Source organism: Hyperolius riggenbachi, chromosome 1 (genome assembly GCF_040937935.1).
Source record: "Hyperolius riggenbachi isolate aHypRig1 chromosome 1, aHypRig1.pri, whole genome shotgun sequence".
Taxonomy (NCBI): domain Eukaryota; kingdom Metazoa; phylum Chordata; class Amphibia; order Anura; family Hyperoliidae; genus Hyperolius; species Hyperolius riggenbachi.
In genome coordinates, this window is record NC_090646.1 from 411195611 (window position 1) to 411207541 (window position 11931).

Genomic DNA, 11931 nt, shown 5'->3' on the forward strand with positions numbered 1-11931 from the left:
TCAGTGAACTTACCTCACTGCATATATAACTACCTTTGGGTTCAGTGAACTCACCTCACTGCACATAGCTACCTGTTGTGTTCAGTGAACTCACCTCACTGCATATATAACTACGTTTGTGTTGAGTGAACTTAGCTGACTGCATCTAACTACCTGTTGTGTTCAGTGAACTCACCTCACTGCATATATAACTACCTTTGGGTTGAGTGAACTCACCTCACTGCATATATAACTACCTTTGGGTTGAGTGAACTCACCTCACTGCACATAGCTACCTTTTGTGTTCAGTGAACTCACCTCACTGCATATATAACTACCTTTGGGTTGAGTGAACTCACCTCACTGCATATATAACTACCTTTGGGTTGAGTGAACTCACCTCACTGCACATAGCTACCTTTTGTGTTCAGTGAACTCACCTCACTGCATATATAACTACCTTTGGGTTGAGTGAACTCACCTCACTGCATATATAACTACCTTTGGGTTGAGTGAACTCACCTCACTGCACATAGCTACCTTTTGTGTTCAGTGAACTCACCTCACTGCATATCTACCTTTTCTGTTGAGTGAACTCACCTCACTGCATATACCTAGCTTCCCCCTCGAGATGGACAAAATGGACAAACCAGATAGAGGAAGAGGTAGAGGAAGACACAGAGGAAGGTCACCTGGCACTGGCAGGTCTGTGCGAGGTGGTGTTGCTGTAATTTCGTGCGGACCTGGACCAAAGTACAGTGCTCAGAAGAAGGCACGTGCCATCACTTCCCAAAATTGTGAGGATGTGCTTGAGTATTTAACACAGAAGACCTCATCTCCCGCAGCCAGTGCTACCAGCGCTAGTACAAGCACCACATCCGCTGCATTTGACACTTCGCAGGAGTTATTTGGTGGTGGTGGTGGTGGTGAAATCACTGATTCACAGCCACTACTGCAACAACAAGAAGAAGGCGCTGGTACACCACCTCATACGTCTGAGTTAGGTGGCGATAGTATGGACGTAATGTGTGAGGAGGGGCATGATGAACCACCTGAAGTTGGTGCAGTTGTATGTTCCCAATAGAGGAGATGACCAGGGGGACAGTTCAGAGGGGGAGCCAGAGAGGAGTAGGAGGAGACGACTCCATGATAGAAGCAGAGGGAGCTCGTCCTCAGAAACAGCTGGGGGCAGTGTCCGGTGCCATGTATCGCCAGCTATGGCCAGCCAGCCAACATGCCCTTCAACGTCAGCTGCTGATGCCACCGTAGCGCCATCACCCCAGCGGGGCTCAGCGGTTTGGAAATTTTTTAACGTGTGTGTCTCAGATCGGAGCAAAGCCATCTGTTGTCTCTGCCAGCAAAAATTGAGCCGTGGAAAGGCCAACTCTCACGTAGGGACAAGTGCCTTACGAAGGCACCTGGAGAGAAGCCACAAACAGCTATGGGAAGAACACCTGAGGAAAAGCAGCACCCCTCAAAAGACAAGCCACCCTCCTTCTCCTCTTCCTCCTTCAGGTGCATCGTCTTCATCCGCTTTCTCCCTTGAACCTTCACAGCCACCCTCCTTTACACCGCCTCTCCCCTTGAGCGGTTCCTGCTCCTCTGCCCACAGCAGTAGCCAGGTGTCCGTGAAGGAAGTCTTTGAGCGGAAGAAGCCAATTTCGGCCAGTCACCCTCTTGCCCAGCGTCTGACAGCTGGTGTGGCGGAACTATTAGCTCGCCAGCTATTACCATACAAGCTGGTGGAGTCAGAGGCTTGCCGTAAATTTGTGGCCATTGGGACACCGCAGTGGAAGATACCAGGACGCACTTATTTTTCACGAAAGGCCATACCCAAACTGTACCGTGCAGTTCAGAGGCAAGTGGTGTCATCTATTGCGAAGAGCGTTGGGTCAAGGGTCCACCTGACCACGGATGCCTGGTCTGCCAAGCACGGGCAGGGCCCCTACATTACGTACACAGCCCATTGGGTCAACCTGGTGACCGATGGCAGCAAGCAGGGAGTACGTGGCTGTTCAGCGGACCGACTTGTCACACCTCCACGGCTTGCAGGCAGGCCTCCTGCCACCTCCTCTCCTTCTCCTCCAGCTACATCCTCTTCGCTGTCAACCTCCTCCTCCTCAGCTGAGTGTCAGTTGAACTCTAGCGGTGCTGCCATCTCCTCTTCCTCTCCAGCTACACAGCCCCATCTCTACAGAGCCTACGCTGCATGACAGGTACGACAGTGTCACGCAATTTTAGACATGTCTTGCCTCAAAGCGGAGAGTCACACTGGAGCAGCTCTCCTGGCTGCTCTTAACAAACAGGTGGAGCAATGGCTGACCCCGCACCAGCTGGAGATCGGCAACGTGGTGTGTGACAACGGCAGCAATCTCCTTTCCGCTTTGAATTTGGGAAAGCTGACACATGTACCCTGCATGGCACATGTGCTGAATCTGGTCGTGCAAAGATTTGTCTCAAAGTACCCAGGCTTAGAGGACGACCTGAAGCAGACCAGGAAGTTGTGTGGGCATTTCAGGCGGTCCTATACGGCCATGGCACGCTTTGCGGACATTCAGCGGAAAAACAACTTGCCGGTGAGACGCTTGATATGCGATAGCCCGACTCGCTGGAATTCCACCCTGCTCATGTTCTCTCGCCTGTTAGACCAGGAGAAAGCCGTCACCCAGTACCTGTACAACTACAGTAGAAGGACACAATCTGGAAAGATGGGGATGTTGTGGCCCAACAGCTGGACACTGATGCGAAATGCATGCAGGACCATGCGGCCGTTTGAGGAGGTGACCAACCTGGTGAGTTGCGCTGAAGGCACCATCAGCGACTTGATCCCCTACGCTTACTTCCTGGAGCGTGCCGTGCGTAGAATGGTGGATGAAGCTGTGGAGGAGCGGGAACAGGAACAGCTACGGCAGGAGGAGTCGTGGGACCAATTTTCAGCCGAACCACAGGTTTCCTCAACACCTGTGGCACCACAGAGGGGGGAGGAGGAGAAAGAAGAGGAGTCATGTGGGGAAGGAGAGGAGTCAGACTCGGATGATTATGAGGAAGGTGTTTCTGTGGAGGAGGAAGAGGCGGCAGCGGCAGAAGAACAACCGCAGCAGCCGTCACAGGGGGCTTCTGCTGCTCCACGTTCCCGTGGTATTGTTCGTGGCTGGGGGGAGGAAAAGGAGTTGCGTGACGTCACTGTGGAAGAGCAAGAGGAGATGGAGAGTACGTCTGGATCCGACTTTGTGCAGATGGCCTCTTTCATGTTGTCCAGCCTGTTGAGGGACCCCCGTATCAAAAAACTCAAGGCGAATGACCTGTACTGGGTGGCCACGCTACTAGACCCTCGGTACAGGAACAAAGTGGCAGACCTGTTAGCAACTCAACACAAGGCGGAAAGGATGCAGCACTTGCAGAACAAGCTGTCAATGATGCTTTACAATGCATTTAAGGGTTACAATGCATCTCGGGGTGATGTCGGACATGCGGACATTCTTTAGTCCAACGCCTCGCAGTAGCCCTTCGGGATCCACCCTCCACCAACGCCTGGACCGACAGGTAGCCGACTACCTGGCCTTAAGTGTGGATGTACACACTGCGACTGCGAGCAGCGACGATGAACCCTTGCTCTACTGGTTGCGCATGCTTGACCTGTGGCCAGAGCTGTCCCAATTTGCCATACAACTTCTCTCTTGCCCTGCCGCAAGCGTCCTGTCAGAATGGACCTTCAGTGCAGCTGGAGGCATTGTCACTGAGAAGAGAAGTCGCCTAAGTCATGACAGTGTTCAGTACCTGACCTTTATCAAAATGAATGAGGCATGGATCCCTGAGGGCTATTGCACGACCGAAAACTAAGTCAGTCCCCACACACAGCATCTCTGCCTGCAGGCCGCTTGACTGCCTTCTCCGCCGCCACCACCACCAGGGTCCAGGACTCTAGGCGGATTCCAGAATTTTTAAGGCCGCTGCTAGCAGCGGCCGCTATACTAATTTTTCTGGGGCGTGCACATGCCTGCCTAATTTTTCTGGCTGAACTGCAGGCGGCTGCAACAATAAAACAAAAGGCATGTACATGTGCCCATCCCCCTTCGTGATCATTACCTTGCCGCGGTGAAGGGGCTTGCGTATCACAATGAAGCAATGACCGCCGGCTATTTGAGTATCTCGGGTGGGGGTGGCACACCAAAGATAATAAGGTCGTTGTTTCATTGTGGTCAGACCAAATTTGACCAGCTGGACAGTCACTGTTCTGTCATTCAGCTACATCAGCCGGGCGACCATATGGGCTGAAAAGCCACCATCACCTGCACTCTCGTCATGGTGCGCACCAGTCCAGCACGCTCGTCACTACACAAACGGCTGTTTGCAGTCACTTCATACCTTTCACTGCATTTGTGACTGCACATTATACCTGGCAGTCAGTGCATAACTTGCACTTGAATGGATACAGTTTTAAACAATTGAAAAATACAACCATCTACATTTTCAAACAATTTAAAAATACAACCATCTACATTTTAAAACAATTTAAAAATACAACCATCTACATTTTCAAACAATTTAAAAATACAACCATCTACAGTTTCAAACAATTGAAAAAAAAGGCAAGAAAATTGCCCTCCGTAAAACATTCTTGGCAAATGCTTTCGACTTGGTTTGTCTTCCGCTGGGTCAAGGGTCCATCTGATCACAGATGCCTGGTCTGCAAAGCACGGTCAGGGCAGCTACAGCATGGGTCTCAGCAGGCTCCCACTTCGGGCCGGAATCCAACCTTCATTCCCCGCCCATTACCCGTGGTGACAATGTCAGACTTGCCCGCCTCCATATGATTCTCGTGAAAGGAATGTGGTGTCATCTTTGCCCACCATAACTGGTTCTCGTTAAAGGATTTAAAGTACATTCATTTCAAATACAGCAAGCCCTCGATAGTCCTCCTGTATTGTTATTTTTGGTCACTACCTCAGGACAGGCATGCCTGCCTGCTGCCCTCCTTGCCTGGATGTGTGGTGGGAGCCGTTTGTTAGGCTACAACTCCGGACCGGAATCACACCAGGAAGGGTTCCCCCGCCATTAGCCATGGTCAGTGGTCACGATGGCAGACTTGACCTCCATAACAGATTCTCACCGGAGACCAACCTGGTAAATCGCAGTGAAGGCACCATCAGACTTGCCCCCCATAACGGATTCCCGTTAAAGGATTTAAAGTTGATTCATTACAATTAGGGCCTCAAAAGGTCCTCCTGAGTCCTGTATTGTTATTTTTGGTCACTACCTCGGGGCGGGCGTGCATGCCTGCCTGCTGCCCTCCTTGCCTGGATGTGTGGTGGTAACCGTTTCTCAGGCTCCAACTCCGGAACGCAATACAACCATCTACATTTTAAAACAATTGAAAAATACAACCATCTACATTTTAAAACAATTGAAAAATACAACCATCTACATTTAAAAATAATTTAAAAATACAACCATCTACATTTTAAAACAATTTAAAAATACAACCATCTACATTTTCAAACAATTTAAAAATACAACCATCTACAGTTTCAAACAATTAAAAAAAAAAGGCAAAAAACTTGCCCTCCGTAAAACATTCTTGGCAAATGCTTTCGACTTAGTTTGTCTTCCGCTGGGTCAAGGGTCCATCTGATCACAGATGCCTGGTCTGCAAAGGATTTAAAGTACATTCATTTCAAATACAGCAAGCCCTCGATAGTCCTCCTGTATTGTTATTTTTGGTCACTACCTCGGGGCGGGTGTGCATGCCTGACTACTGCCCTCCTTGGATGTGTAGTGGTAGCCGTTGCTCAGGCTCCACACCGGATTCCATCCCTCATTCCCCGGCCATTACCCGGGGTCACAATGCCAGACTTGCCCGCCTCCATAGGATTCTCATTGTAGCGGTACTGAACAAGTACCGCTACAAGTAGAAAATGTAATTTAAAAACAAAACGTAAGCTTTTTAACAATGCCATGGAAAGTTGAGAAGGCAGTCACACATTACCTGACATCACTGAGTGAGGAAGAGCAATCTCGCCATGTTGCGCAGTAGTCCAGCATGGCCGTCACTACACAAACAGCTGGTAACTTGCGGTGCGTTACATAGTTAGTTTGGTGCGTCAGTGTGAAGCAGTACTCTAATTACACTACCTGATTGATGTATACACATGCAAGATGTTTTAAAGCACGTTAGGCCTGCAATTTAGCATTCAATGTGATTTCTGCCCTTAAAACGCTGTTTTGCTTCACATCCATATTTTTCCCCGGGACTTTTGGTGTGTATCCCACTCCGCCATGCCCCCCTCCAGGTGTTAGACCCCTTGAAACATCTTTTCCATCACTTTTGGGGCCAGCATAATTTTTTCTATTTTTCAAAGTTTGCCTCCCCATTGAAGTCTATTGCGGTTCGCGAACTTTTCCGCGAACCGAACCTTCCGCGGAAGTTCGCAAACCCGTTTCGCAAACCTAAAATCGGAGGTTCGGCCCATCACTACCTGAGACAAAGGGGCACCAGACATAGCTGTCTTCCTACTCTTCCCATTTCCTAACTCTATGGCTTTGAACATGAATGTGAAGTTGACCTGCCGCTGGCACATACAGTAACACACTTGGTGGAGGGAACACACTTGGTGGAGATAACACTTAGAGGCCTGTAGGAGATAATTTTTCATCTTCTGTTTAAATTAAATTTAAATTATTCTGCATAGTTTCTTGCTTGCTGGTGACTTAAAACGTATTGTATTGATCAGGTGTCAAAATATCACCCAGGAAAAAGCTTCGGAGAAAAGTTAACATGTTTAGAAGAGGTAACATGCTCAGAGAAAACTTCAGCAAAAAGTTAACATGCTTAGAAGAGGTAACACACTCAGAGGAGTTAAACACTCAGAGGAGGTAACAATTATTATTATTTTTTTACAAATATTTATATCATTATTTTTTTAATAAATTTCCTTATTTATTTTTTTTTAAGCCAGCCCTGCCTCCCCCCGCCAGCCAATCACTGTGATTGGCTGTCATAAACTTCGTTGGAGCTCCGTCATCCAAGCAGGGATGCGCGCGCATCAGCGATCTCTTGCAAAACAGGCCTGCAGGACCTTACGCCAATCGACGTTAGGTGGTCCTGGGGCTGCCGCCCCAGCCACGCCCATCGGCGTGACGTGATCGGCTACTGGTTGAAAAGAGTCTAAAGCCTTAGAAATTACCTTGAGAGCAAAGATGATTCGATGCATCCCCGCCGCCATACGAGGTCTTTAAAATCCCCATGGCAAAATCCTCCGGTACTTCCGGGAGAAGGCAGAGCTTTGTGTTATAGCTCTGCCTCCAGTCCATTCAATCACCGCTGATCACCGCCTCTCCCCACCCCTCTCAGTCTTCTTTCACTGAGAGGGGTGGGCAGTAGCGGCGATCATCCGTGATTGAATGGACTGGAGGCAGAGGTACAGCTTTGTAAGTCATAGGATTTAGGGGGGGTAAAGGCCTTGTACGGCTGCAGAGATGCGGTGAAAAATCTTTGCTGTTAAGGCTGAAGAGCATTCTGAAATAAAAAGAGGTAATTTTTAAGGCTTCAGACTCTCTTTAAGTGCTCTCACAGTAATTCACTGCCACGCAGCCTGGGGATTGTCTGTTCAAAGGTGTGCGCTAATTTTATATGATGAAGAATGGAGAAATGTAGTGCATAATAACATTAGCAATTTTTAGAGCCACTAGAGATAAAGTTTTAGAATGTAACTTTTTTTATACAGGGTACATAATATGCCCAAAAGACTGAAGATAATGTTCCCTACATCTATATCATGTTGTCTTAAAGGTGGTGTAGAAAATTCAGGATTATTACATGTTTGGAACTTTCCCAAAATCCAGGAACTCTGAGAAGAGGTATATGACAGCTATATTATTTTAGACCCTTAATGCATTTTACTAAACATCAATAATATAGATCATATTGGGAAGTATGGAAACATCCTACATAGAATGTTATATAATTTTGCTAAAAAGTGAAATAGTATTTCATTGGAAGTTGAAACATCCTCCTTCACCTTCAATTGGTAACTGAATAAAAAAAAATATGCTGTAATGCCCATGTATATGTGAAATACACTTATATTTGATAGTGGATATATTTTAACGGAATATGTACAATTTCTTTGGATTGTCAGTTATGTTATATGTAAGATTCAATAAAATGGTATCTTTAAATAAAAATTGTTTCATACAGCAATAAGAGTAGGGCAGTACAGAACAACATTTGAATACATTGATTTTCTAACTACATTTGCCATTTGCCATAAATCTGATTAACAGTAATAATAGGATATTTGATTTCAACCTGGCAAAAATAAAGACAGTACTGTCTCAATTTAGTGACTGAAGGTACATTTTTTTACCATAAGAAAAAACAATGTCACAGTGGCCAGTAGTCAATATACCTTCAGATCCATGCATATTATCTCAATATTGAGGTAGTCAATGAAAAATTGTTTTCCTAGCTTTAGTGAAGACTTAGGGCCCGTTTCCACTAGTGCGGTGCGAATCGCTGGGATTCCACCGCTGACAAAATCGCATGCGGATGCGATTCCGCATGCGATTTTTGCCGCGATTTCGCATGCGATTTCGCATAGGCAGGCTATGAGCGATTTTAACCATGTCACTGCCTGGTTCAATTTGCATTAGTTTTCGTGCGAATTCGCACGCGAAATCGCGGCAAAAAACGCATGTGCGTTTTCCCTATTAAATACATAGCCTGCGAATCGCCTGCATTCCTCACGCAGGCGAATTCTGCAGGCCCTACCGTGCAGAAAAATCCTGCACAGAAAAACGCACCAAAAAAGTAACAAGTGGAAACAGTCTCATCCACTTGTATTGGTTATGCGAATCCGCATGCAGACAACGCATGCGGATTCGCTCTAGTGGAAACGGGCCCTTATGGATTGCAATGAAGAAAGTGCAAGTCATGGCCACTATTAGGACAGTACTTTCAGAAACTCCCAAGTGAGTCCAAGAAGTGATTTGCAAGGCTATCCTGTTTTGACTTGAAAGTATTTTTTTCCTGTAAGGGACAGTGGTCCACTTAACCAACAAAGAGAAGACATGTCACTCTCTGGCTGCCTACTCACACGTTCGCAACCTCTTCCTGCATAGTATATCAACAGTAATATCAGCCTTATTATTACTACATTAGTACAGCAGTGCAAAGAACAAACACAATATAATAATCCGAGGCAGCGAATGATACCAATAAAGATGAGCTGCCATTGAACTTTGTGTTACGCTTTAAACTATAGAGTTTTATGTTACCGAAGAAGCCTAATTATCAGGTACTCACCTTTCACCGACGCTGTTGGTTTATTTAATCCATCTATCATAATTATTTCTCTTGTTTAGACTGGCATTGGAGTTTTCATACTAGAATAATATTGGTCAATCCTATTTGAGCAATCACTTACAGAATGATTAGGAAGTGTAGGTATAACCTCAGAAAAGTAATCCCATTTGTGCCACAATAACAACAGTTTCCATTTCACTTCCGCATGTTATGGGAGTCATAATTCTGTGCAGGGAGGATTTCTTCACTGTGTCAGTGTTTACCTTCATGATAACAGGTGTCCTTCTGGGGTGCTTTCTTGGTTTTCAAGTTATCAGTATCAGAGACCCTTTAGAAGGTGGCCATGCCGTTAAAGGGCCTATAACAATAATTAATCAGGAAATTATTGCAATATTTTGTGGATTTAATAAACGCAGATACCATTTATCATTAACTCACCTTTTTTCTCTTTCTGTCATGCAAGTATAAAGTTTTACCACAGGCATTCATGAAAATAAATGTAAGGTTATGTAGGGGTTTCAAATAGTGTGATAATGACTGCATCTGCCTATAAGAAACAAAGGTATTTTTATGGAAAAGGGATTGAGAACCATTTAAGAGGGGAAATCATGGCAAATCCAAGTAGCGCAGTGTTGTGATTGAGAATTTGATTAATTGATTGATTGATTGATTGATTGATTGAACTTGATTGAGTAATTGGGGACCTAAGCTTCAGAAACCAAATCTGGGCTGTGATCAAATATTCCTACTTTCATCTGAGGAACACTGCAAAAATTAAAAATTTCATTCCCCCAGAGGATCTTCCAACCCTAGTTCATGCCTTCATCAGATCACAGCTGGACTACTGCAATATAATCTATACAGGCCTTCCAAACAAGGACCTGTATCGCCTGCAATTAGTACAGAATGCTGCTGCCAGATTACTAACAAACCAACTTCACCACTGTCACATTACTGATGGTTATTACACTTCACTTACTGCACTAGCTACCTGAAAAGTGAAGAATACTCTGAGCTGTTGACATTCAAATCCCTTCACAACTTGGGCTCTGGGTACATAAAGAACCTGCTGAAACTGCACTACACTTCTTATAACCTCAGATCAGCTGGATCTATAAACTTAGTCACCCTCAGAGTGCACCTTTGGAGCCAGAACTTTCTGTCATGCTGCCCCTACCCTTTGGAACTATCTACCATACCCAGTAAAGACAGCCTCATTCCTGGCGGTATTCAAATCCAGACTGCAAAGCTACCTGTTTAGCCTGGCATTTGAAGACTTTGCAAATTTTTCCTCTGTACTACAATTAACCATTTCACACAAGTATTGTTCTAAGCCAATCTTATGCGCTTAGAGTCATATGCTTTACAAATGTTGCTTGTTGTCGTTGTTGTAATAAAGGCTGGAAAGATGGCAGATAGCGCTGCCAGCAAGTTTCCAGAAGGTAATGCATATATCAAAGCGCATTAGCAGTTATTTCATACAAAGCGCATTAGAGTGCGCTACATTCAAGCCTGGCAGGCCTGATCATAGTCTCTATTCCATAATGCAAAGCGCACATCCACATGGATAAGAAATTTCATTCTTTTATAGCTTCACAGCTTCACCATATAGATAGAGAGTTCATTTATAACTTCATAACCTCTGCATGGCACTATCCTCCACCATTAGCACCATTCTGTGAGTAGACTCACTAGATATCTCTGACCACTGTTAAGGTGCCCATACACTCATCAGATTGGCAGCAGATAGATAAGAAATGCATCTGATGATCTATCTGATGCGTTTTTAGAACATTTTTTACCAGGATAGAATTCCAATAGATTTCAGTTTGAAATCTATTGAAATTCGATCTGATGGCATTTTTTTGCCATCAGATTTCCATTAAGGCCAATGCAAACTGATAAGCAATCTCATCAGATCGACCTAAATTTTCCACCCTGCCAGTTCGATGGAAATCGATCGAAATCGATCGAAATCGGCCATCGATCGGTCGATTGGCCAACCGATTTGCAATCGATTGATTGATCGATCGATCGGGATCGATCGGTCGGCCAGAAAATCGGCTGAGTGTATGGGCCCCTTTAGACTGGTCAGATATGCACACTATCCAGGTAGCTTTGGAGCCTCAGGTTCCTGGTGCCTTTGCTGTTTCGAATATCATATGTCATGCAGATTTCAGCTTCCTGTTGTGAGGTTACCAACCAGTATTTCTGTGATCCTCCTGAAGAGACTCCTCTTTCTATGCTGATCCAATATGGCTGCACTTTTGCCACACTATACACCTTAGCCTGCAGCACCTGGGGTTCACAGCCAGTCTCCCAGACAGCTACTAACCAGGCCTGAAGCCGCTTAGCTTCCACGATCTGAGGAGAGCAGGTGCTTTCGGCTTAGTGTGGCCACAGGCTTAGCCCGCAGCACTTGGGGTTCACAGCCGGTCTCCCACGCAGCTACTAACCAGGCCTGCAGCCGCTTAGTTTCCGCAATCTGACGAGAGCGGGTGCTCTCGGCTTAGTGTGGCCACAGTGTATAGTGTGGCAAAAGTGCAGCCATATTGGATCAGCATAAAAAGAGGAGTCTTTTCAGGAGGAGCATAGAAATACTGGTTGGTAACCTCACAACAGGAAGCTGAAATCTGCATGACATATGA

The 11931-nt window shown here is 45.8% G+C and overlaps 1 pseudogene; it reads right to left on the minus strand.

The window, feature by feature from the left end:
- Positions 1-11569: 11569 nt before the first annotated feature.
- LOC137532722 (5S ribosomal RNA) lies at positions 11570-11688 on the minus strand (annotated as a pseudogene).
- Between the last annotated feature and the right edge of the window lie 243 nt (positions 11689-11931).